Source organism: Cetorhinus maximus, chromosome 20 (genome assembly GCF_964194155.1).
Source record: "Cetorhinus maximus chromosome 20, sCetMax3.hap1.1, whole genome shotgun sequence".
Classification (NCBI taxonomy): domain Eukaryota; kingdom Metazoa; phylum Chordata; class Chondrichthyes; order Lamniformes; family Cetorhinidae; genus Cetorhinus; species Cetorhinus maximus.
The window spans coordinates 12,870,116-12,892,490 of NC_135898.1; the positions used below are offsets into that span (position 1 = coordinate 12,870,116).

Genomic DNA, 22,375 nt, shown 5'->3' on the forward strand with positions numbered 1-22,375 from the left:
TGAAGGGCTCCTTTGTTCTCTGTGAAGTAAAGATCAGGTTTGTATTTACGAATTTTCAGCTTCCCAGGCAGTTCAATTCCACTTTTACTGGAACGGGCATAGAATTGAAATCTTATTGTATGATATTTAGGCAAGAATTTGCATATAACATCCTATCATATGCTCAAGACATTACAGCCAACAGATTACCTTTAAAGTGCTCTGCTGTTGTTTTTTGGCAGCCACAGCCTCTAATTTGCATACAGCAAAGTCGCACAAATTAACAAATCTGGCTGCTCTCCCACTTTCTCCCCTCCATAAACTTCAGATCATTCAAAACTCTGCTACTTATGTCCTAAATCGCATCAAGTCTCCTTCACCCATCATTCCTGTGATCACTAGCCAATATTAGCTCCCAGTTAAACTACACCTTGCTTTTAAAATTCTCAACTTGGTTTTCAAATTCATAGTCTCACACGTCCCTATCTCTGTAATCTCCTCCAGTTCTAAAACCTTCAAAGATATTTTCATTCCTCTAATTCTTCTTGTGTATTCTCAATTTTAATCACTCCTCCATTGGTGGTGATGCTTTCAGCTACCAAGGTGCTAAGCTCTGGAATTCTGCCTCTCTGCCTCTCTATCCTTCTTGAAAATGCTTCTTAAAACCTACTTCTTTGACCAAGCTTTTAGTCTTGTGGCCTCCTCTCTCCTTCCACATCTCTGTGTCAAGCCTTCTTTAATAACACTCCTGTGAAGTGCCTTGGGACATTTAATTATGTTAGGGGTACAATATAAATACAAGTTATTGTTGTTAATTGGTGAACAGATAGTCCCTTTCTGTGATGTTGTTTGAGGGATCATATTGACTGAGAAACCAAAATAATTCTCTCTCCTCTTCTTTGAAGAGTGCCATGGAATCTTTTACCTGCAGACTGAACCTCATTTTATTTCTTATCCAATGTATTATATCCACGACATGCTTAGCACAGGCTCAAGTCCTGGGGCTGAATTTTACGCTGATCGGGCGGGTGTGAGTCCGGCCGGATCGGGCATGAAATCGTGCGAGATGAAGTCGGGTGAGCGTCCCAACATCACCCAGCGCTCGCGCATTATTTCAGATTAGTGGGCATGCGGAAAAGTCAGAAGCGTACCCGCCGACAATTAAGAGGGCAATTAAGCCCATTAATGGCACAATTGTCTGTCATTTTATGTAGCCTTTCCAACCTTATGGTTGACGGTTGGGCGAATAGGCCAGGCTGCCTTTGCATTTTTCATCAAACCTCATCCAAGGGCGGGATGAGGTTTCCGCGATGAAATAAAATAAAAATAGAAATCTGTGGACAGCATTTTTATAATCTATATGTTCAGGTGCCCGATTGTGATGCTTGGACATTTTTTTCCTGATTTTGAAAACTTAAGTTTCCTGGGTTTCAGGTCTTCAGCTGCCTGAGGCAGCTCTCTGCCTTCAGGGAGCTTTCTGTCAGAGCTTCCCCACGCACACGTTGACATCATTGCCCGCCTTCCTCCTGCCCCCACCCTAGCAGCGCTGAGCTTTTCAGTGCGCGCCTCACACTGGCTAGCCATTAATTGGCCAGCCAGCATGAATTTGCGGTCGGCGGTCCATTTCCCAACCACTCCTGGTCCCATTGATTGCGCCCGCCTGATGAGCTGAAAATTCAGGCCCTGGTGTAGGGTTTGAACACATAACCTTCATGACTCAGAGATGAGGCATGCTATCAAATATCCAAGTTGAACACAAATCAGATGGAATGGGCATTTCCTTCCCACGATGTTAACTGAGACATTAAGGCCTGGGTTAAAATCATGTACTGAACATACAACTACGAATACCACGATGGAACTTGACTGTGAAAAGCCTTAGTAGAGATAGGGTCAAATATTTTTGAGGAATGCCAGATGGGGACAAAACTGGCTATTTGTATTAAATCAAATAAATTTCATTAGCATAGCAAATAAAGGAATTTCAGAGGAATGAATCAACCAAATAACAGCTGCTATTTTTCCACTTGCCATTTTTTCCAATAGTCAAGCAAGCTGTATGATAGTTTGTGGTACGATGAATACAGTCAACTTTCATTGAACAAAGACCAATTGATCACATGTATTTTGCATCGCTAATAGGCATTTATTATATGCAGGGTCCACGGTATAGACGAATTAACCCACGAATCTTCAATGTTGTGACTTCAATCCAAACTCTCCCTAGGTATTAAGTTTGTTCATATGACACTGGCTTTGGTCATTCAGTTTAAAGACAGCACAGCTCTGATTTATTGTATAAAGCTCAGCTTGTAAAACTCAAATGTATGTGTTTGGGTTCAGTCCCCAAAGCTCTTACATTTTACATAAAGTTCAATCCAGAGTTTCAACACATTATACATCATTAAAGAAAATACTTTGCAGACAACTTCAAATTTACTTTTGGATTTTCAGTACAATAATATGATCATTTTTTAAATTCATTCATAGGGCGTGGGCATCAATGGCTAGGTCAGCATTTATTATTCATCCCTAATTGCCCTTTAGAAGGTGGTAGTGAGATGCCTTCTTGAACCGCTGCAGTCCATGCGGTGTATGTACACCCACACAGTGCTGTTAGGGAGGGAGTACCAGGATTTTGCTCCAACAATAGTGAAGGAACGGTGACATATTTCAAATTCAGGATGGTGAGTAGCTTAGAAGGGAACTCCGAGGTGGTGGTGTTCCTATGTATCTGCTGCCCTTTTCCCTCTGGGTGGTAGCGGTCGTGGGTTTGGAAAGTGCTGTCTAAGGAGCCTTGATGAGTTGCTGCAGGGCAGCTTGCAGACGGCACACACTGCTGCTGCTGCTCATCAGTGGTAGAGTCAGTCAACATTTGTGGATTGTCAATCAAGCAGGCTGCTTTGTCAGGCTTCTTGAGTGTTGTTGGAGCTGCACTCACCTAGGCAAGTGGAGAGTATTCCACCATATTCCTGACTTGTGCCTTGAAGGTGGTGGGCAGTCAGGAGGTGAGTTATTCACTGCAGGATTCCTACCTCTGACCTGCTCTTGTAGCCACAGTATTTATATGGCTCGTCCAGTTCGGTTTGTAGTCAGTGGTAACTCCCAGGATGTTTATCGTGCGGGATTCAGCGATGGTAATGCCATTGAATGTCATGGGGCGATGGTTAGATTCTCTCTAGTTGGAGATGGTCATTGCCTGGCACTTGTGTGGTGCGAATGTTACTTGCCATTTGTCAATCCAAGCCTGGATATGTCCAGGTCTTGCTGCATTTGGACATGGACTGCGTCAGTATCTGAGGAGTCATGAATGGTGCTGAACATTGTGCAATCATCAGCAAACATCCCCACTTATGACCTTATGATCATGTTCTGCGCTCCATAGAACTTCAGATTCCTCACATTTCAACCAGAACATTTACAGTTAGGGTGGGATTTCAAATAGCTCACATCCTTGATGGTTTCTGATCTAGTTTTATAACATTTTCCCTCTTAATGCTCTCTTTACACTGAAAACTTAAAAGACCCAGGGTTCAAAATGCAGGACACCACAAAGGCTGCAAAGAGTAGCAGAGATGAATCAAGAAATAATGGTTAGCTTGGATATAAAAGATTGTAGATTCCAGAAGGAATAGATCGAGAGAGAAAAGGAATAAATTTAAGTCACCACATTGTAATGTGTCTTGATTGAAGAATGTGAGAATGCAAGGGGGAAATTGGCATATTCGATGAGATTTGGAGATACTGAAAACAAATGGAGACTGAGGAAATAGCAAGGGTGAGACATACAAGGATACAGAAACAGTGTTTAAAGGTTAGGGGTGAGGAAAGGATTGATAATCAGAAAAGTTTTTTTTCTGTAACCTGCTTAGTGGCAGGATAGAGACAATAGAAAACCTTTCCAAATGCAGGCGCACCGTTCTTAAGCCTTAAATGGATTTGGACTTTATAAAAAAAGATGTAAGAGGTTAAGAATGTTGTTCTTTTTATGTTTGCTGCACTTCAACTGTCATAGAAGTAATTAGTGGGAGTGTTTACCTGAAGGAATGTGCTCCACTTTTCTGCAATAAAATTATATTGTTCTAGACAAGATAATTTCTCTCGTCCGATGAAGAACTCTCACTGGACCTTCTTTTGAGAACACTTCATTTGCAATTACAAACTCATGGAGTCTTTAAGGTATAAATCGACACCTCAAATCTCAGCCCAGGAGCCTTGGAATTATTTTCAATAATTGTGTCAGAATTTAATTTGAATATAAAATCATTGAGCTGTCAGTTGAGACATCCATACTGGGACATTAGACTATAGCAAGCTATTTGCAATCAGAAAGAGAATACAATTTAACTCTCAAAAGGCCTAAATTAATATTTCTGCATCGCTGAATATTAGGAAGCAGGAAAGGAGTGACACAAAAGACCAGAAGAACATTTTTAATTAACTTGCTGATGACAACAACAGTATTTTATAAGCCAAGCATGGGTTAATCTCAGGGGGGTTCCATGGACCCAAAGCCAGTTGAGATAGCAGCCTCTTTAAAATAGATGAACTATTCAATAAAGCAAAGAAGTAGTCAAATGTTTACCATAGATTAGGAAGATACCAAACACCTCCAGCACCTTGCCAGAAACATATTTAGTTTTCACTGCTGGCTTCCACCTTTATAGCACTTTCTGAAGTTGAGCATCTTTGAATCCATTTTCCATGATCAAAAGACAAAGCCCATAAATTCACAAAGTTCCATTGAAACTCAACGTAAGTTGAGGAATAGCGCCTGATCTTTCGATTAGATATGTTACAGCCTTCCAGGCTCAACACTGGATTCAAAAATGATAGCTGTTGGCGATGGTTCTGCTTTGCTCATTTACACCTCCTCTAGACCCACTTTGTGGCTGGAATTTTCCGGCCCCGCCATGGCAGGGCCCATCATGGGGGGGTGCGGTGGGCCAGCCAAAAGTCCATTGACTTTCGGCAGGATCAAATGATCCCGGCAGTAGATGGGGCCAGAAAATCCCGCCCTTTGTTTCTTTACCTGTCCAAATAAGATCTCCTTTTGCCTTGTGTCATCATAATCCCTTTTATCATTTTATCTCTCCTATCTTTCACCCAATCAAAGACCTTCGCTTTTGTTCTTTTCCTCCCCCGCCGCCTCTGTACTTGTTTAAAACCTGCTAAAATTCGAAGGTTTTCCAGTTCTGACAAAAGGCTCATCAATCTGAAATGCTAACTTTGTTCTTTCTTCACAGATACTACCTGGCCTGCTGAATATTTCCAGCATTTTCTGTTTTTATCATACACAGTTCACTTTCTAACTTGACATTTCAAAATAGTGGCAATGCTGGGAGAGGGAAAGGTGTATTGGGCAGTGAACTGGGAGCTGAGGAGGAACAAGGGGAGAGAACAAGAGGTGCTCTAACAAAATTATTATAAGATTTTTTTTTATTCATGGATGTAACCATCGCTGGCAAGGCCAGAATTTACACTCATTTCGAATTGGCCTTGAGAGGTGGTGGGAGGAATGCACAGCTTGACTAGCCCCACTACTCCACAGGTCGGCACCATCATTTATAATTTTGATTCACTCACCAAAATGGCCAATTGTTTACCTTCGCTACTGTTCTCCAGAATAAAAGAGACTTTAACTAGGCTTCTTTCAATAAACAGCAAACTTAGTTTATTATAAACAAAAATAAAAATAACTGGAAAAACTCAGCAGGTCTGACAGCGTCTGCAGAGAGGAACACAGTTAACGTTTCGAGTCCGTATGACTCTTCAACAGAACTAAGGAAAAATAGAAATATTTCACCTCTTTTCTATTTTTCCTTAGTTCTGTTGAAGAGTCATACCGACTCGAAACGTTAACTGTGTTCCTCTCCGCAGATGCTGTCAGACCTGCTGAGTTTTTCCAGGTATTTTTATTTTTGTTTTGGATTTCCAGCATCCGCAGTTTTTTGCTTTTATCTTAGTTTATTATAAAACCAGTCTTGTCAAATAGAAAGGCAAGCTTATTAACATATAGTGTGGAGTATGAAAGTATACTAATTACTGCTACGAGACACACACCCCACTAAAGAAAGTAAAATAAAAATAGAGAAATTTTGCCAAAGGTTAAAAGTCAATGGTTAAAAGGAAAAAGGATAGTTGGTGGAGTCATTGAAATGGCGTCGGGGTTATATGGTTGGTCTCTTGGCATGGATCCACAAAACAATCAATGACTCTCACGCTGCTTTTCAGGCAGACTCAAGGAACACTCGCAGATACTCAATCTCAATACATAGAGCAACTTAGAAGCATCTTATATTCACAGCCGGCTGTGGATTGGCTCTGGACTGCAAAAAGCCTGCTATCTTTTTCTCAAACAGCTGGTCCCTCTACTTCCCAAAGCAACACCAAAACCAACTTATAAACAGTTCCCGGCATGTTTTTTTTCAGAGCCATAAACTACCGTGTGACCCCATTTGTACACAGTCCACCACTGTCAAGAGGTTTCCAGCATCTTCACAACTGCTTAATGCCCTTTTCTTGTAAATGGTTGTCACTTCCAAGAAAAGCAATCAAAGCTCTTGCATTAATCCTTTAAGAAACAGTGTATTTTAAAACCCAAATTTCCCAGAATGTTCTTAGTCCTTAAAGATGAACCATATACTGTGCATCACACCACCATGATCAAAATAGCTACTGAGACATCTGGGACAGGATTTTCCCTGCAAGCTTCTGAACCCTGCCATAAGGTGAAATGTGGGTCAGAAGCCTGAACTATGTGGGAAACAGTCGAACATTGTGATTTTCCCTGGTGCAGCCAACTAATGGCCAGAGGGCAGGCTTCCTGTCCAGTTAAGGATGGTGGAAGGCTCGCAAGCTAGAGAGCCAATCAGAGGATCCAGCTTGAAAGGAGCAGCAGGCTGTCATTGCAGTTAAGTAAAGGAGAAGGCACTTCAAAATGGAGGTGCCCTCTCTCCACCTCTCTTTTAAAGTTTAAATTACAAATGGATTTTGCAGCCAGATTTTCCTTCTACAACACTCTTGCTGCAGTACCTAAGCAAGCATAAAGACCCTCTAGGCCTGCTTGGAGCACTGGCCGCTGGTCTACCACCTTCAGGCACCTAAATTGATCCCTGCCACCTGTGGAAACCTGGAGGCCAACTGGAAGTCCCAATATGCCTCTTTAAGTGGCCCTTCATGCCACATGCTGCAGGTAGTTCTGTCACTCCCTCTGCCCCGCTCATTCCACCTCTGCAAAAATGACTCTGGAGCGCAATGGAGCCAGAGAACCAGCTAACCAACCAGAAGGGCTATTTTTAGTCCTAGTCCCAACAGGGCCGAAAAATTCTGCTCCTGGTCTCACACAAGAAGAATGGGAGGTGTCCAAGATAGTAGAAGGCTATTGTCCCCTGTGCAACACTACCTTAAACAATCAGTGCCTTCAGACGAAAAATATATGCTTACTCCTCTTACATCTTCTTATGCCATGGGTGTAAATGTTATGACTTCGTAATAGGAATACATGCTAAAAATTCAGAGACAGAAGTCATCAAATCCAGCCTGTGTCTCGATTAACTTCCTGTTTAACATGAAGTGATGTAAATGGGTAGAAAATTGTGCAAGCTACAAATCAGTTGTGCTGGCCATTGTGCCCAAATTCCCATGGTGCAAAGTTTTGGGCCAAGAGTGCAAAATCTTTAATTTCACTCATGGTCATTAATAAAGTAACAGCCATTGTGCCACCAGTGATATAACATTTGTGCTTTTGCACCCAACACCTTGTGCTCAAGTCAAAACATTTCTGTTCGCCTTACAAGATAAATTGAAGAAAAAGCTAGCCAAAATGCTTTTGCAGAGCTGAGGTTCTCTAGCTGCTTCTCTAGCTTCTCTAGTTGAGGTTCTCAGCCTCTAGCTGATGTGCAGATAACAGACTATGCCAGCTCCTCTGAGAGTCCTCACTGCCTCCCTCAACACCATACACACAGCAGACAGTGACAATGGAAGTTAAAGCTCTCCGCAAAAGATACAGGGTATGTATTATGATTCTTAGTCATGAGAAGTGATTGCCTTTATACTTTACATAAAGCGATTCCCACAATAGCAGGAATCTGATGTGATGCTGGACTGTTCACACAAGAAAGCCTCAGATTCAATCTCCTGGCCTGCACTGTTAGCAGATAATGTCAGTCAAGGCAGAGGCTGGGATACCAACCATCAGCCACAGTACCCCTAGGTTTTTTTTGTACCCATTCACACGATGTGGGTGCCGATGGCAATTATTGCCCATCCCAAAACAAATGAATGGCTTGCTAGGTTATTTCAGAGGGCAGTTAAGACTCAACCACATTGCTGTGGGTCTGGAGCCATGTATGGGCCCGACCAGATAGGGACAGCAGATTTCCTTCCCTGGTGAATATTAGATGAGTTTTTATGACAATCCTGTATTTTCAAGGTTACCCTTTTTATTTATCTAACTGAATTTAAATTCCCCAGTTGTTGTGATGGGATTTGAACTCATGTCTCCAATCACCAATTCAGGCCTGTAGATTACTCATCTTGTAACATAATCAGTATACTACTGTACAATAAGGAAAAAGGGACAGGTGTCCTACTCCAAATAGAGTCTGTTGTAGTGGCATTAAAGTAAAAGTAATGTTAGCCAGGGCACTACTTGGAGGGCTTTAGTTCCTCTCAGCATCTTAAGGGAGGGTAGGCTGGAAAAACAAGGTAAAGATAATTATTAGCATTACTTATTGGATTTTTAATCATGAGGAACACACTCAGTATTTAACTCCTTTAATTTCAATGAGCAGTTTTCAATGGATATCCATGACAGGGAAAATGAGGAGTAAGGATTAATTTTTTGCCTGAAGGTACGAACTAGTTTGAGGTACTGTTGCACAGGTCACAGTAGCCTTCCGTTATCTTGGCCACCTCCCATTCTTCTTGTGTGAGACCAAAGGCAGAATCTTTAAACACCATTAGGGCTAGGATCAAAGATGGGCAGGAGCTAAGAATAGTCCCGCTGACTGGTTGGTATTCTCAACAAAACGCAAGCCAATTTTCCTGATTACAAATGGTGACGGTAAGGTACAATCCGTGAGATTATAATCTTATTTCCTGCTTCTGAATCAGCTTTCTTCTAAGAACAATACTGCCATCTGATATTTTATCTTAAAAAACAGAAGCCCACAGATCAAAGCATCCCAAGTTTGAAAAGGGTAGGTTAGAAGACAAGGTAAAGCAAGGATGAGTGATTGAGTGAGTGGAAGTTGTTGAAAGCTGGTAGATTGTAGTAGGTGAGGGGAAACCATGGGAGGTGAGGAATTCCATAGTTTTGAGATCCTGGGAAAATATAAGCCAGAGATGGAGACAGTGCAAAGAGTCTTGTCTTCAATATGTTGAGGGTACAGGAAGACAGTGTGTGACAGTGTATTTTAAATGTAAAAGGTAAATTGCAATTGGATAGTTCAGGGGAGCAAGGGCTATAGTGGCACAAATGCATCAAGAAAAACATGTGAAGAGGGCACTCTGTAAAATGCATACACCTGCCATGCTGTGTGAACTCAACATTATTACAATTACACAGTTCTTCCTTGAGGCCTTTCCCAGCCTGGTTTATGCTCTGTAGCTACAAAGATAAAATAAAAATCTTTTTCTAAGAGCTCCTTTTCACTGAGGAGGCTTCAGGCCAATCCACATCCAACAACCTGCTCTGAAAACTCTGCTCACATTTTGGCAGCTATGTTAAATTACATTACAGCAGCTGAGCCATCTACAACATTCTAAAATAAAAGTCAATTATTTCTATCTCCCAACATTAATGTATCCTTTAAAAAAATTCCAGGATCTGGATGTGCACCTTTGCCAAAAACTATCAGTTTTTCTTGGACCATACCCAATCTGTGTACCACGTTTCATTGAAATCTGTCCATTAGTCTTTGAAATATATTGTTTGCAGACAAACAGACTAATAAACAGGGGCAAAAACATTACCTCTGCCCTGTAGCAAGAGAAATTACAATGACCAAAGAAGGAGAGGTTAGAGGTTCAAGAGACATAAATAGGTGGAAAAATGTTAAAGTAGAGAAGATAATGTTTTTAAAATTACAAAAACAATTCCAATATATGTCACAACTTAGACGTTGAACTGAAAGCTGCACAGGATGTCAGATGTACTGTGTTTCTCCAAGTCATGATTTCACTGCAAAAGTAGAATATTTGAATACATTGCAGGATCTGATCAGCTCTGCTCACCTCTGAGATTTAATACCTCAAGCCTTAGAGGTTCCTGCTTTCTCTGCAAAACCTTCCCCCCCATCTGGTTTCAGTCAATAGTGGTCCCTTGTGTCATGCTGTTAACACAGGCCAATGGATATCTGAGAGAGTGTACACAGAAATGATAGGAAACAGTGAGTAAAAAAAAGAGAGCTGATGGAAATATTAACATGCACGAGGAAGAGGGCTTGGTTGTCTGCTTTCCTAGGATATGTACATAATATATCCCTTAGTAGCTTCCTATAATCCTTGGAAAACTGAAGTAACCTTTCTCAATAACACTCAAATATTATGAATCAGAAAAGTCCACCTCCTTAGAACTATGCTGGTTCCTAAAGGATGGAAGTATAAAAAAGAGAAATCTAAAAAAATGTCTCTCATTCTGTGCTAACCATGAGGTGTATACCCTTTGACTTAGTTTGGTTTCCTTGCCTAGAAAAGGAAAAGTTGCCAGTTATATTAGCCTCCTGTGCCCTCCTAGTTTCACACCTCTATTTCACAGCCCTAAGAAAAGCTGCTTCCGTAAAATTAGGACATGTTTTTGGGCTATCGGGACCACAGGAATCGTGATACTAACAGTCCTCAAGCACGTTCTCCATAACCCAAAGGAACTCTTTTGTGGTGAAAGATGAAGAGAAAGGATGAGGTGGGATTGGTGAATTATGGAAAACAGATGTTTGTTGATCAGGAACCTAGAGGTTGATAGGAGAGCCAGAACATGTGCACCACACTGTGATGAGGAACTTTTAAACAAGATCCAGCCCAGGCTTGCACCTATGGGGCAAGGGGTTTTTAACAAATAGGGTTCAAGCAGGGAAGCAATGTTGTGCAGCAGTATTTAACAATGAACTAGTTTCTTGTATCAGTCTTCTCATGCTCTTAAAATTCTCATACTTCTGAAACCCAATCACAGCTTGCCATCTGCATGACCAACAAAAACTTACATTTATATAGTGCCTTTAACATATTAAAACCTTTCAACGTGCTTCACTGGAATGTTAGCATATAAAAGTTGACACCAAGTCACCTAAGGAGTTAATAGAGAAAATAGCCAAAAGCTTAATCAAAGAAGTAGGTTTTAATGAACATCTTAAAGGAAGAAAGATAGAAAGATGGAGAGGTTTAGGGAAGGAATTCCATAAATTTGGGCGCAAGCAGCTGAAGGCATGGGCAGCACTGGTGGAGAGATTTAAATCAGGGTTGTTCAAGAAGCTACAATTGGAGCAGCAGAGGTATCATAAAGCGTTTAGGGCTGGAGGAGATTTTAAAGATAGCGAGGGGCGAGTCTATCGAGTGATTTGGAAACAAGGATGAGAATTTTAAAAATTGAGGCACCACCTAATCGGGAGTCAATGCAGATCAGCAGGCACAGGGAGAATGCGTGAATGGGATTGTGTGAGTTAAGACACAGGGAGCAGAGTTTTAGATGACCTAATGGCATGTGTGCAGGGTAGCATGTGGGGGCTGGCCGGTCTGTGTTGGAATAGTCAAATCTAGAGGGAACAAAGTAAGGGTTTCAGCAGCAGATTAAGGGTTAAGAGTTAAGGTTAACTTAGGAGTCAGTAAAGGGAAAATCAGCCAGGATTCCTGTAACCCCTGCTGTCAGTAAACCTATTGGGGGAGCACATTTTTAGCAGTTGGGTGAGAACAATATTGAGATAATTGCAATGGCCCCCATCATATTGCCAACATCGACTGTCCAGTCCCATTCACGGAAAATAGGAACTCAGCTAAGTTACTGAGGGCAGCCTGCATTCCCAGAGCAGTAAACTGTTGAGAAATCAAAACCTTCAGGAGGGGACCTTGTAAGAAGTATCAGGGGTAAGATTAAAATGTGGCTGTGACAAAAGAACTATGCATCACACCAAGCAACTAAATACTGCTTTTAATAAATAAATAAAAACGATTGTTCTTTGAAATCAGCTTCAACAAGGAACTGTCTCTCCATCTCTGACCTCTCAGGTTTCAATGAACTGGAACTGAATCGGTATGGATTTTCAGATGCGTTCATCACAAGTTTTAAAAAGCGCCAAGATTTTTTTTTCTCTTACCAATAAATTGGTAAAGTAGTTCTTTTGTTCAAAATGATTTGAGAGCCCTAGCCGTTGTCTGTCAGCTTGAGAGCAGAAAGATTGTGAAGCAGTGTTCGTGCTTGTGTCTGTCTTGAGGGGGTTGTGGGACTGTGCTACAAAATGTGGTTGCCATGGTGACCAGAAAAAAATGAAACCACTTTGAGTTCACCTGGGACCAACAGCCACACATCTGCTATTTTAAGAGCTGGGCTTCTGGAATCCACCTTAACCCTTTCTGGTGATGCTCTCCTGAAGACGCAGACTCTTGCTGGAGTACAGCTTCACAGGCACTGGTCAGCAACCTTGCAGTACCGCATCCAAGTGGCCATTCTTCATGCACCATCCTGCACGTTAAGAATCAATAGGACAATCAACCACGGGGGGAACATCAGGGCCAAGGATAATTGTGTCCTCATACAATCTCCTTGTGCAGGTGCCTTTCCAGCAGACGTTACTGTTTCAAAGTAAGGATCAGGGGATGTGGCTGTCAAGCGGGACTTGGGAGACAATTGCAGTGCTTTTCCTGCTTCTTCCTCCAACAACAGCTACCTACGCATAGAGCCAGCAGTGCAATTGGGACCACCTTGGTCAGTTTAGCTCAATTACATGCTTCTTTCACCAAAAGAGCTATCTAGGAAACTCACAGCTGCTTTCATTGCATTGCATTGCAAACACTGCATGACAGATTCTACTCCATGTTTGTATGTTGCATTCTCCCCTCGGTGAGTTCATAGAGCCAAGAGAATCGAATATTTCTGAGGGTAGAAGGGTCACTCATCTCACATGATGGGTTGGATGGCAGCCTGTACCTTCTGGGGAAAGAGGAATGAGAGGGAGTATCTTTAGATGCTACATCTGAATGGAATTTCAGATCCAGCTCTTTGGACAGGGAATAGATAGGCTTTTCTGAGGTGTCAGCCGAAGTGATTTAATTCAGTTGGACAGGGTAGCTATTCTCCTGCCCCACACGTATCTAATTGTCTGGGAATTGTTTCTTTCATATTCTAATAGCAGCCACCCAGTGGTAAGGCTAGATTGCCACTCAGCACTTCAACAAGCATGTGGTACTGACACCCATCATTCTGTTTACCTTTCAGCGCACCTTTCAGCATAGCCCTGGTTCAGGAGACTTTGGAGATGATCAGGAGCCCTCTAGATTTTTCCCTGGCTTCTCTCTCTCTGAGTAATGTGGCTTGGCCTGGTCTTGTGGGTGACCTGCATAGATCAGGAGAAGGACTGCAAGGTGGATGAGCGCACTGACCATGGCACCATGGTGAAGGATGCCATTCAAATGGGTGGAGCGAAGAGGAATGTGGTAGCAATAGGAAACAGTCTAGTCAGGGGAATAGATACTGTTCTCTGCAGCTGCGACCAGGGGCTCAGAAGGTTGTGTTGATTGCCTGGGTAAGGATATCTCCTCGTGGCTGGGGAAAAACTTGGAGTGGGAAATGGAGGAACTAGTTGTTGTGGTCCATGTGGGAACCAACGACAAAAGTGAAAGCAGGAATGATGTTCTGCTAAGAGAATTTGAGGAGTTAGGGAATAAATTAAAACACAGAACATCAAAGGTAATCATCTCTGGATTGTTATCTGAGCCACGCACCAATTGGCATTAGGTAAAGCAGATTAGAGAAATAAATGGCTCAAAGAATGGTGTGGGAAGAAGAGGTTTGCATTCATGGGGCACTGGGATCAGTACTCATGGAAGAGTGAGCTATTCCATTGGGATGGGCTTCACTGCAACCAGGCTGGGACCAGTGTCCTGGCCAATTGTATAACTAGGACTGTGGACAGGGCTTTCAACAAACAGAGGAGAGCGAGGGTTCAGGTGAAGGGAGATTTAGGAAACCAAAGAGAAAGATCGAGGCATCAGAACAGTATAGCAATCTGGGTCAAGACAAGCAGAGTGGGACAGGAAGGGACAGAGAGTTTAACAAAAAATATACATCGGCAAATAAGGACAATGCGGGGAATAGAAGTAAAAACTTGAACTTAAAAGGTATCTGAATGCATGAAGCATCGGCAAGAAGATGGATCAACTAGTGGCACAAAATAGTAAAATTAAAGACATGGTTACAAGATGATCACGGATGGGAAATAAATATTGCAGAGTACACAATATTTCGGAAAAACAGGCAGAATGACAAAGGAGCAGGGTTGGCCCTGATAGTAAAAGATGACATAAGGGCATTAGTAAGAAAGTATCTGGCCTCAGAAGATCATGAAGTAGAATCAGTTTGGGTGGAAATTAGGAATAGCAAGAGTTGGAAAACACTTGTGGGGTAGTTTATATGCCCTCTAAAAATAGGTATACCATTGGACAGAGCATTAACCAAGAAATTAATGGAGTTTTTAACAAAGGAAATGTAATAATTGTGGGGGAATTGAAGTTTCATATTGACTGGGACAATAAAATTGGCAAGAGTGGTCTAGAAGGTGAGTTTATAAATGTTTTTGTGGCAGTTTCTTGGAGCGATACGTGTGGAACGACTCAGTAAAAAGCTATCTCAGATCTAGTATTGTATAATGAAGCAGGGTTAATTAGTGATATAATAGTGAAAAATCCACTGGGAAATAGTGATCATAATACCATTGAATTCCATGTTAAGTTTGAAAGTGACATACCCCAATCGCAAACAAGGATCTTAAACTTAAACAAAGCCAATTACATAGCTATGAGGGGAGAAATAGTTAAGGTTAATTGGGTAAATAGACTAAAAGGTATGGAGGTAAATGACCAGTAGGAAACATTTAAAGAAACAATTCAAAGTCTTCATCAAAAATGCACTCCATTGAAAAACAAAAACTCGGTGAGAAAGACCGATCTGTGGCTCACTCAGGAAGTTAAGGATAGTATTAGATTAAAAGAAGGGGCTTACAATGTTGCAAAAAGCAGGAACAAGTCTGAGTGTTTTTGGTGGCAGAGGGCCACCAAAGAGTCAATCAAAAGGGAAAAAATAGAATGAGAGTAAACTAGCTAGAAATATAGGGCAGGATTTTGACCTTGGCAGGGGTGCTCAGCAGGAGCAGGCAGGGGCGGTCGGGAAGCCACTCGTCGCCCGCGATCAGTTCCGCACCGCAATTTCACACGGGCGGGCCAATTAAGGCCCACCCTGCATGGATCGCAAGCAACAGTACTCAGCGCTATCTGTGTGGGCAGGGGGAGGAGGAAGAGCTGGGCTTGGTGCAAAAGAGCGCTTCAGTCTCCCTGAGACACAGAGCTGCCTCAGGGAGAGTGGAGCGCTTTTTAAAAAAATTAATAAAGACAGTAAAAATTTAATAAAACATGTCTCCTCATGTGACTCTGTCAGAAATGAAGTTTTTATTTAATATTTATTTGCTTAAGGAAACTTCATCCGTTCGTGGATGAGGTTTCCTAAAAAATGTAAAGGCAGCTTGGCCTTTTTGCCTGCTTGCCAACCGTAAGGTTGGACGGGCAGCATAGATTTGAATTTAATTAGATTGTTAAAGGCCTTAATAGGCCTTTTAATTATCAGTGGGCTCGCAGCCAAATCCGGCACGTGTCCGCCAAACGAAATATCGCACGAGTGCACAATGACTTAAGGACGCACACCCAACGTCATCACACATCATTTTACGCTCAGGTGTGTCAAGTGCGCACCTGCACGCCAAGCATAATATTCTGCCCATAAAAACAGATTGTAAGAGCTTTTGTAAGTATATAAAGAGGAAGAGAATGACTAAAGTAAAATGGTAAACAGAGACAGGAGAAATTATCATGGGGAATGAAGAAATGGCAGAGGCATTGAACAAATATTTTATGTGTCTTCACCATAGAAGACACGAGTTTCATGTTAGAAATAGGCAGTAACCTAAGGGCTAAAAAGAGTGAGGAAATTAATTTCAACAGAGAAAAAGTAGTGGTGAAACTTAAGGGGCTAAAATCTGACAAAGCCCCAGGGCCTGAAGGCCTACATACGAACAAGGAGCAAGGGTAGGCCATTCAGCAGCTTGAGCCTGCTCCGCCATTTAATAAGATCATGGTTGATCTGATAGTAACCTGAAATTTGCATCCCACCTACCACAGATAACTTATCACCCTCCTGCTTACCAAGAATCCATCCAACTCTGCCTTAAAAATATTCAAAGACTCTGCTTCCACCGCCTTTTCAGGAAGAGAATTCCAAAGACTCAGGACCCTCTGAGAGAAAAAATTTTGTCTCATCTATGTTTTAAATAGGTGACCCCTTGTTTTTAAACAGCGGCCCCTAGTTCTAGATTCTCCCACAAGAGGAAACATCCTCTCCACATCTACCCTGTCAAGACCCCTCAGGATCTTATATGTTTCAATCAAGTCGCCTCTTACTCTTCTAAACTCCAGCGGATATAAGCCTAGTCTTTCCAACCTTTCCTCATAAGACAACCCACCCATTCCAGTATGAGCCTGGTAAACCTTCTCTGAACTGCTTCCAATGCATTTACATCCTTCCTTAAATAAGGTGACCAAAACTGTGTAGAGCATTCCAAATTTGGTCCCACTAGTGCCCTGTACAACTGAAGCATAACCTCCCTACTTTTGTATTCAATTCCCCTCGCAATAAATGATAACATCCTATTTCCTAATTACTTGCTGTACTTGTATACTAGCCTTTTGTGATTCCTGCACTAGGACACCCAGATCCCTCTGCACCTCAGAGCTCTGCAATCTTTCACCATTTAGATAATATGCTTCTCATTTATTCTTCCTGCCAAAAGGCCTACATCCTAGGGTTCTAAAAGAGATAACTGCAGAGATAGAGGAAGTGCTGGCTATGATTTCCAAAATTCCTTAGATTCAGGAACGATCCCATTAGATTGGAAGTTGGCAAATGTTACACCACTTTTCAAGAAAAGAGGGAGAGAGAAAACAGTGAACTACAGGCCAGTTAGCCTAACATCAGTCATTGGGAAAATGCTGGAATCTATTATTAAGGAAGCCTTAACAATGCACTTAGAAAAGCATAGTATGATTAGAAAAAGTCAACATGTTATACTAAAGGGAAATTCTGTTTGACAAGTTTATTAGAGTTTTTTGAGGATGTAATTGGTAGGATAGATAAAGGGGAAACCAGTAGATGTAGTATACCTGGATTTCCAAAAGGTATTTGATAAGGTGCAACACAAAAGTTTAATAGGCAAGATAAGGGCTCATGGAGTTGGGGGTAATATATTCGCGTTGACAGAGGAGTGATTAATGGATAGAAAGCAGAGGGTGGGCATAAATGGGGCTTTTTAAAGTTAGCAGGCAGTGAACAGTGGAGTGCCCAAGGATCAGTCCTGGGGCCTCAGCTATTTACAATCTATATTAATGACTTAGATGAAAAGACAGAGAGTAATGTATTTAAGTTTGCTGATGATACCAAGCTCGGTGGGAAAGTAAGATGTGGGAAGGACATAAAGAGGTTGCAAAGAGATATAGGCAGCTTTAGGGAAAATGGATTATAAAGTAGGGAAATATCAAGTTATTCACTTTGGTTTTAAGAATAGAAAAGCAGAACATTTTTTAACAAATGTGAAACTTGTAAGTGTAGATGTCCAAAGAGTCTTGATGTGCTTGTACGAGGAACGCAGAAAGTTAACATGCAGGTACAGCAAGCAATTAGGAAGGCAATTGGCATGCTGGCCTTTATTGCAAGGGAATTGGCATATAAAAATAAAGAAGTATTGCTGCAAGTGTACAGGGTTTTACCGAGACCACCCAACTGGAGTACTATGTGCAGTTTTGGTCTCCACATTTAAGAAAGGATATATTTGCACTGGAGGTGCAAAAGTGAAGTTCACTAAATGAATGAGGGGCTGTCTGATGATGACAGGCTAAGGAAATTAGGCTTATATTCTCTTGAGTTTAGAAGAATGGGGGGCAATCTCATGGAAACCTACAAAATTCTGAAGGGGCTTGATAAGGTAGACGCTGAGACGTTGTTTCTGCCAGTTGGGGAGTCTAAAACATGCGGGCACAGTCTCAGGATAAATGGCCAATCATTTAGCACTGAGTTGAGGAAAAATTACTTTACTCAAAGGGTTGTGAATCTTTGAAATTCTCTGCCCCAGAAGGTTGTGGATACTCCAGCATTGAATACATTTAAGGCTGGGCAAGACAGGTTTTTGGTGTCTCAGGTAATTAAGGGATATGGGGAGCAGGCGGAATATTTGGAGTTGAAGCCCAAGATCAGCCATGATCATATTGAATGGTGGAGCAGGCTCAATGGGCCACATGGTCTACTCCTGCTCCTATTTCTTGTGTTGTGTTTGAAGGATTAGTGCACAGGTAGTCTTAACTAGTATCTAATCTGTGCTGTACCTAGCCTGGGAGAGCTGGATGCAACAATGTAGAGAGAGCTTTACTCTGTATCTAACCCATGCTGAACCTGCCCTGGTAGTATTCAATGGGATAGTACATGGGGAGCTTTACTCGATATCTAACCTGCTCTGTATCAGCTCTCAGAGCGTTTGAAGGGACAGTTCAGTGTTATGACACAGCCAATAGTAAATGCTGATTTTTTCAAATCTGAAAGGGAAACTTGAAACACAACTTGTTTTGCAGTTTGTATAAATTTCGAGATGCCTGCCTTGAATTCAAGACTACCAAGTCTTAAAGGTTTTCATAAAACTAAACATTTATTAATAAGAGAAATGATTTTTAAATACATACATTGATCTATAAATTACTGCTATGATAACTTCTAAATCTCCTAATCAATCTAACTCCAGTTACACTTTCATTAAAACAGTAAGACACATAGATTTTAAAAGGCCTAGGCATGACACCCTGAACAAGTCAAATTCAAACTGAGTTTTCTTAACTTCAGTCCTTTGAAGACAGCAGCTTGAGGCATAGATGCTGAAGACTTTTTCATACTTATAAGATCGTAAAAAGACTACTCTGACACACAGCCTTTGCTCCTTTATGCATATTTTCTCCTTTGAGTACAAATACCATTGTTTCACTATGTCTTTGAACTTTATCTTCCTGATAATAAAAACCTCTCATAACAGTAAGTTTTACCAGTAATATTTGGGAAAAATAAATACACTGTTTCTAAACTTCACCTGGCTAGCTGACACATTTCGCCCCTCCTTTGAAAACAATCTAGTCTGGTTTATTTAAAAATGCAAATGTTCCCTTGATACCTATCGCCTGAATTTTTCCTGCATTGAACGGGCTCGGCAGGAGCGGGCGGGGGCAGTCGGGGAGCCGACCGCCGCCCGTGATCAGCTCCACACCGTGATTTCATGCAGGCAGGCCAATTAAGGCCCGCCCTGCGTGGATCGTCAGTGGCAGCGCTGAGCTCTACCTGTGCAGGTGGGGGAAGGAGGGAAAGTGGGCCTGACGCGCAGTTCGCGCATGCACGCAAAAGAGCGCTTCAATCTCCCTGAGGCACGGAGCTCAGGGAGATTGAAGCAATTTTTGAAAAAATTATTAAATACAATAAAAATTCAATGAAACTGTCCCCTCACGTGACTGTGTCACATGAGATGGGGCATGCTTTTAATTTCAAAAGAATGTTTTTATTTAATTTGTAATAGCTTTAGGAAACCTCATCCCACTCATGGATGAGATTTCCTAAAAAATGTAAAGGCTGCTTGGCCTTTTCACCTGCCTGCCAACTGTAAGGTTGAACGAAATATCGCTACGGTGCGTGGTGATGTTGGGACGCACGCCCGACGTCATCGTGCGCCATTTTAAGTTCTGGTGCGTTGGGCGCGCGCCTGCATGCCGAATGTAAAATTGTAGCCAATATTTCTAAACTTCCTCACGTTTACCTAATTAACATTTCAAACCTAACTTCTCTTCTTACATCAAGACACCCAGACTAATTCAATTAATTCTCATCCACACACACCTATAGACACATGGACACTTACCACTATTACTCTATTTTACAATAAATTCCAATAATATTATGAGAATTATTATATCTTACTGACATTAGAGAAAGCTTTACTCTGTATCTGACCTGTGCTGCACTTGCTCTGGGTGTGTTTGATGGGACGCTGCAGAGGTAACTTTATTCTGTATCTAATCTGTGCCACGCTGGGCCTTGCACTGCTTGATGCTCAATCTGACTGTCTGAAATGGGAAGTGTTCCACCCCAAGCGTGAATAGTAAATAAAATAATATTACAGCTATGCAGGCAGCAATCATATCAGAAAGTGACAGTGGAAGTGTCCGAAGCAACAGGGACATGAAAACAGAGTATGTTTTCCTTGTTAGATCAATTTAAAGTTATAATTTGGGGCTGTTTGCTGGATATGGATCGAGAGATGCTTGGACTGGTTATTGATTAAGTGTTTCTTCATTCTGAGAGGCACTAAATTGTGCTGTGCTCAGAGAGGATAAAGCACACCGGCTGTGGGGTGGATTCAATCCTTCCAAACAAACTCTGGCCTCTTTCACTTTACATCACCACATTGCTTGTTGTCCTGAAATGATTCCAATTGATAATACTGTTCAGGCTTTTGAAGGCTTTGGGTTGAGAACCTTGCTAAAACTGAAGTATCTAGATCAGAATGGATTCAACCTTCAGTCTGTGCTGAGTTAGCGGATCAATTTCATGATTCTTTTTAACAACGAATCTGTGGGTAAATGTAACATTATATATTTGAAATAACACTCAATATTAAATCTTCATCTAAAACTTCATCCTTGTTTTTAAGTCTCTCTGTGGTCATCTCTGAAACCTCTTCCAGACTTACAATCCTTCCAGATCTGTGCCATGTTCTAGTTCTGGCCTCGCAATTCCTCAATTTTGATCATTGGTGGCAGTGCCTGAAGCTGTCTGAGCCCTAAGTGCTGGAATTTCCTTCCTACATGTCTCTGCCTCTCTATCCTTATCTACTCTTTTAAGATACTCCTTAAAACCCACTTCTTCTGCGTTAAATCACCTTTTGTGGCTGAGGTGAAATTTTATTTGCTAAAGCTTCTGTGAAGCGTTTTGGAGATTTTACTATCTTAAAGATGTGATATAAATGCAAGTTGATCCAGATTTGATCCCTGGTCTCCGCTACAGTGACATTAGAGGGCGCAAACAGCCTATGGTCCTTATGCAGAGAATCCTAGCATGACACAGCACAGGAGGCCATTGAGCCCATCATACCTGTACCAGTTCTTTGGAAGGGTTCTCCATAGGGACAAAAGCTAGCCACGGATATTGACTGGGGACAGAAATTTCCCCTTAAGACAAGGAAGGGAGTGAATTGCTGTGGGGTGAGGAAAGTAAGAAACTCCCAGAATCAATTGGCACCATGCAGTGAAATAAATAAGAAGAATGTTGTTGGTCAAAAATAAGGACACCAACCCCAGTATGTCTGTTCTGTTAATATATTGAAGTTGGTCTTGTTTTGCAACCAAGCACATAGGTATGTGTAAACACTGGAGCAAAGAAGGACTTGATATGGCAGTGGGTTTGTGAAAGTAAATTACAGTAATAGAATTGTGTGTTGATAGCTAGATGCCAGGCGAGTATCAGCTGAAGTATTTAACCTCAATGTTTCACCAGAGCCTTCATTGTGACTCGCTCTCAATTCATAGAGTGAATGAGGGGCTATTAGGAACATAAGAGTACATTTTGCACTCAAAAACATGTATGCAACTTATTCTATTGTTATTTCAGCTCTCAATAAAATCATAACTGATGGAATATAAAATGAGTTGCCATATTTTACTTTCATTTGGTGTAAATTGGGGAGCATGGCTTTACACAAATGTCAATTATTCCATTAAAATTGGTGAATGGAGTATTATGCTCTCATCACCTTTTCCTCACAATTTTCTACTCAAAAGGATTGACTCATGCCGAATTAGAAGTTCCGTGGGTAACAGCAGCTCTCTGGTTTCAAGTTCTTCATGCCTGTCATACATACCAGGAGACTTGGGTTCACTCCTCTAGTGCAGGGGCACTTAGGACAGTTGAAGTACCTCAATTGCAGTATCCAGCAAAATGGGCAAGTTTGGGGCTGAATTGTGAGAGCTTTTTGGTCCATTCAGCTTATTTCCATACTGGGTGGACATAAGCAAATTATCAGGAGAAAAGAAGTATCGAGTCCAACAAATTCTTTAACTG

At 41.6% G+C, this 22,375-nt stretch overlaps 1 protein-coding gene across 3 annotated transcripts in view; it reads left to right on the plus strand.

The window, feature by feature from the left end:
• Positions 1-22,375, plus strand: part of LOC144694851 (transcription factor COE2) — a 257,043-nt gene that overhangs the window by 132,341 nt on the left and 102,327 nt on the right. The window lies entirely within an intron of this gene.